We start from the raw sequence: 5,839 nt of genomic DNA, 5'->3' as shown, positions 1-5,839 counted from the left end.
TCAATACATTGTTTCTAACTTATTCACAAGCGACAAAGGAGTTGAGGAAATAACAGCTAGAAGGGTAAAATGGTAATTTAGTAAATCCCGACTAGCTGATGACATTCATGAAGGGTAAACATAGATAACATTCAGTGGATCCGCTCATCATAATTAGGTCGAATTCTTGAGTAGAAAACAAATTCATTTGAACCGAGAGATTTTCAGTGTCAGCTCTTTAGTGGAGTCAGTTGGCATTAAGCTAAACTTGGAAAAGGTTTGTGAACTTTTGAGTCCAAGTGTTTAGCTCAAGCTTTGTTCATTTGGGTCCATGAGGTCACTGTCACGAATCACATCGATAGGAATAGTTAAACTGGAAGCTAAGTCAAAACAAGAACGAAAATAGTCAAAAGAGTATTTTTGTCTTTTGAGACATATGATGAAATGAATGTCAATAAATTTTTTGACAAGTTCATTTGATGACTTAATGTCATTCGGTCATAACTTGATTATTGGGCCTTGTGAATTAATTTCATTTCATAAGAATTTTATTGAAAATTCTTAATGGGCTTTTCTCATGTTGTCATGAACAAATGAAGAAGCTTCTAGAAGCTCCTTCTAGATGAGAATAGGCGCCCATAATACCCTAGGAAAGAGAGTTTATTTTATGTATAAATGTATCAAGATACTTGCCAAAAGAAAAAGAGGAAGCAAATTTCCTCCAAGAGGAAAGTGGGAATCGGCCAAGTGAGAGACAAGGCAAGGCCTTGAACAAAATAGGAAACAAATCAAGGCTTCTAGAAGCCTTGTGTTGGCCGAGTGTCTCAAAGGGAAAAAGAGGAAATTGCTCATGAATATGTGATATTCTATAGAAGAGGAAACTACCTTATTGAAGGTGAGACCTCTCCTATAAATAGGAGCCTCATTTCCTCACTTTTCATTCATCCAAGTTTAAGAGATTTGAGAGACTCTCTCTCTAGAACTTTGGCCGAAAATCCTCTCTCTCTCTCTAGTTTATTTTCGATTTTTTCTTGTCTTGGCACCTAGCTACTCACTCGACCTAGTGTTTAGCTCTGCGACTTCGAGACTCGTTCTTAAGTCGTAGCGTTTAAAAGTGCCCACTCACTGATTCCTTCTTTTCGAGTGATTTAGTGATAGAAACTTTCGTGGTTGCTCGAGGTGCCGATGAAAGAAAGAGAGACGTGCTGCGAGGGGAGACGAGCGTTGCGAACTTTCCAAAAGCTTCTTCAAAGTTCAAGCTTCAAGAAAGGTTAGTAAACTCTTAGCTCATATTGATTTTTAATTACATGTACTTGCTTCTTTGTCTAGGTTAGTAAAAACTGTTTTTACTTGAAAAGAAATTTTTTAAAATTCCGCCGCTTCCCGAAGCGTTTAATCTTTTTCTTAAACCCTAGATCAATTCCAACATATTACTCAGAGTTTGGTTCATCTTCTACGCTCGTCTCTTGTATCACAAACTCTGAATAAATTAATAAAACTCTGTTCGCTTCTATTTATAATCTTTATTACATTTTCTACCATTTGGGGCTATTCATAGAAGACATGAATTAACCAGTATTATTTACTAGAAATTTTTAGTAGATTATGCCAGCAATATTTGACGCAATTGTCCTATTAACATACGCTGCTAATTCACGGACTAAAAAAACGATGTCATATTTCTCATCAAAGTTTGATTATTGTTCTATGTAATCCAACCTCATATGCTGGTTTATTATGTCATAATAATATGCCAATAATAATAAATAAATGTGGGATGGGGTCTATCTATTTTGTTATTATACCTGCACTCGGGTCTGCTGCCTGCACTGCACCTGGTGTGGTTATTAAAACTTGTGTGTGTATGTTCTTAGTTAATAAGAAATTAATTGGTTCTTTTAAAAGAATAACTTATGTGGGTGAAGAAAAATATATGAGAAAAAATAAAGTCTGAAATTTAAGTGAGGTTTCTATCAGCTTCACTAGATTTTAGGGTACTTTTGTCAAGATTCACATAGTCATATAATTTATGAAAGGGTCAAGCGGCTAGACAAATAGAAGTTAAGCTTTTGCAAAATAGCCATAGTTTGCCAACTATAAGCAAACTAACCCAAGTAAGATTAATTTAGACTGGATTAAATTTAATCCCAACGAACTATAAAGACAGAATGTAAGCTTTATGAAGGCTGGATTAAAATTAATCGAGACAGGATTAAAAGTCGTAATACTCTCAATTGGCTATTTTGCTATATCTAATGAAACTATGACTATTTTGCAAAAGTCATAATTTGAATTGGCTATTTCATATCATTTTTTCTTTATGAAATGGCCGACTAGTGTCCATAATATCAAACATTATCACAGATAAATTATAAAAATTCTAATTTCTTATGGAACTCATCATTAAATAATTATTTTAATAATAATTATCTTCAAGACATATAATAATAATAATAATAATAACCATAATAATTATAAGTATAATTCAGACTTGTCTCACTACCACACAAGGACACTATAGCTAAATAATCTTTAAAAAATATTCACTTTTGAAAATTTTGATTCACAGGTAATGCAATGGAAAATTTGGTAGAGCACCGGTCTTGCCTATTTCAGGTGATCGGCATCGTCCATGCTATTGCCGGTTGGTCCAAACCTAGGGGTTACCAGATGGCGATAGATCTCAGTTATTAAACATTGCATTATCAAAATGGAGTCAAATAATATTTTATTAGCTGTTAGATGATGAATTCGAACATAATAAGGATAATATCTTTGGTTTTGTTTAAATAAAAAACCATTTAATAATAAGGATAATATTAGTAAAAAAAAATAATGATTTAATAGCAACGTCATTAAATTGGCTACTTTAGCAAAAAAAAAATGAAATCTTGCCTAGAATACAATTTTAACATTTAATGTGGTTTCATTAGTATAATTTTTCTTATATAAATGGTATTATATAAAGGATAATATAGCTAAATAGCCTCCCATATTTAGACAGTTTTGGATTTAGCCAACATTTGGTTAATTTCGTGTTAATAGCCAGCCCAATTTATTTACATAGATAAAAATACCAAAATAACCTCCCAACCGTTCCCGCCCATTAACATGCTGAAAACAAAACATTTAATACAAAATATTATGATATAACCGCCCATTAATGTCATTAAGATCATTAATTAAGATCATTAAGAAAGAAGAAAGAAGAAAGAGAGCCAAGAACAGCTCGTGCTCAACCACGCCCACAAACCCCGAAATCTCCCGCCCCGCCGCTCCGGCGTCCCTGATCGGCGTCTGAAAATACAGATCCACAATGTAATTCGAATTGTCGGTGACGTACGGCTTTCCGTCGGGCTCAACTCTGAGCTTAGCCTCATAGCCTTGCTCTGTGAACAGATCTTGAAGCCGCAGCAGATTGTACTTCCCAGCAGAACTGAACCACCTCCACAGGCATCGCCAAGCCTGTTTCGGACTTGACGTACTCGACGGCCTTGTCGGCGGCGAGCCTTTTGAGGTCGTCTTGGGTCGTCCGGGTGCGCAGGCTAAGGCGGAGCGACGGCGGCGAGAGGAGCGAGATTGAACTGGACGCCATTTTCCCTGTTTTGTGTCCCTGTGAGAGAGGAGTTGAGTTTTTTATTTTATTTTAAATATAGTATGTTCGTGTAAATAGATAGCCTATTTACAGTATGTTCGTGTAAATATAAATCATATTTACAGTATATTCGTGTAAACACAAAGCTTATTTACAGTATATTCACTGTAAATACAAAGCCTATTTACAGTGTATTCGTGTAAATAAACTGAAAAATTCTGAAAATATTTTGAGCACGAAAATTCTGGAAATTATGAATATATGGAAGACAACATAATATCAATGAATGAAGAATTAATTCGAAATTAATTACCTAATGAATTGCAACGAAAATAGAAACTAATTACCTAAAGTCAACGTTGAAAATTTCCAAATACATAACAATTAATGGCTGATATCTTTCAAAATCTGCTCAAAATTTAAATTTCAAATTTGAAAACTTCCCTATTCGGTTTCAATATTTAATTCGATTTTTTTATTTTAAAAAAAAAAGCCTAATTAAAATAGCGTAAGGACAAAAAGGTAAACTAAATCAATTAATAAGCTGCCACGTAAGCAAGATGGTTATTTACGGGAAATTAACGAAAGATTGGCTAAAATCAAATTGCTAGTGTTTTAGATGGCTAAACAGCTAATTATTTGTTATATAAATTACATTTGCAAGGAGATATTGCTCCTGTCAACCATGCCAGTTCTAGATGGTTTAATATATATATACACACACACAAAAGTACCTGCTTGTTCGTAGTGTAGCGAACTTACTAAAAAAACGGATGTTTATAAAATAAAATAGAAATGGGGACTTAAGATAAAAAGATTAAGAAAAATATTACATAAAAGGGTAACAAATATTTTGGTTGCCACGTACAATCAGTGGTGGAACTACTAGGCAACTAATTGATGGACACGGAAACGGTCCTACGTCAAGGGCAATTAGCAGTGCGGCGTGGCTTGTAATAAACCAACATATCTAAGTGTTTGTAAAGAAACAAAAAAAAAAAAAAAAAAACAATGGGGATTCGTAATCCCAGAAATTGATGGATAAGTGGCTAGGGTCCAACAAATGGTTATCAACGACAGGCTGTACGACCAGTGTAGTAATCAATGCAGTGGTCCATGCATTTATAAGAGGGGCAATTAACCTAATATAGTCCACTATCTTTTAAAAAATAATCAAAGTTTTATTTTATTAAGAAAATAGTCAATATCGAATCGAAATTAATTAAATTAATTAAATAATTAATTTCGGTATGATGAGTTATTTTTTTAATAAAATGAAACTTTAACTAAAATCTTTAAAAAAAAATTAGAGAATTGACTAGTTGAAAAAAAAAATCATTTATAAAAGACCTTATATTTGTGAGACCCCAAAATTAATCTTAATATGACTTTGAGGAGAGCGCGCTCTCCAGTCCTACATGGACGAAGTACAAGCCTCCTAGGCCTCCTCAACTACTATAAATATCTGCCACGAGAAGGAACTCTCGCTAAGAGTCTCCCATGTCTCCAAAAGAGAGAAAACACACATTCTTTCTCGGGTCACTCGATCCTAGAGTTCCGAGACGTCGCTGAGGACTCCTCCACGCTCCGTCTCCTCTGTCGAGGACGCCCTGTAGGCTCTGCGCCTCATATAGCGTTACTTACGCCTTGAACTACGTTCTGACTTGATCCATATTCACAAGGTTACGTAGGCAGCTTATACAAAGCACGGTCACTCCCCCCATTCACCCATTCTCTCCTCTGAGAAGCCCTCCGACTGGAGGAAACCCAACTCGAGACTTTCGAGTTCACACCTTGGCTCGGATGCGGCCACTCGGTCCAGCCTTGGATCGAACCGTCCGAAGTTTTTAATCGTTGTTCATTTTCGTGCGACAACATTTTGGCACTAGGAGGGGACTTCCCGTCTTATACAGCCCGAAATCCCTTCAAATCACCTTATTTTCTTCTTCTAAAATATTCAACTTTCTCAGACTTGAGAAAACATGAATAATCAAATCCACATCACATCTGGCAGATGCGAGAACTCTCGCGCTGAAAGTGCCCATTACAACCTGCGCCAATTTGCACAGATGAGCCCGGACTTGCCTCCAAGCGAGATTGAAAATCCAGTCTCGGAGCAGGACCCGTGGGACTCCCGCATTGTCGAACTTGAGGAAAATGTTCGTCGACTGACGAACCACCTCGCAAGACAAGGAAACGATAGAGCCACCATCGAGGGACTTCTCGGCCCGATGAGGCAGGCTCCCAGCCTCTCTCGCTCGGGGG

Source organism: Urtica dioica, chromosome 7 (assembly GCF_054948205.1).
Source record: "Urtica dioica subsp. dioica isolate 48M chromosome 7, U.dioica_male_clone48M_v1_H2, whole genome shotgun sequence".
Lineage (NCBI taxonomy): Eukaryota > Viridiplantae > Streptophyta > Magnoliopsida > Rosales > Urticaceae > Urtica > Urtica dioica.
This window is presented reverse-complemented; position numbering follows the sequence as displayed.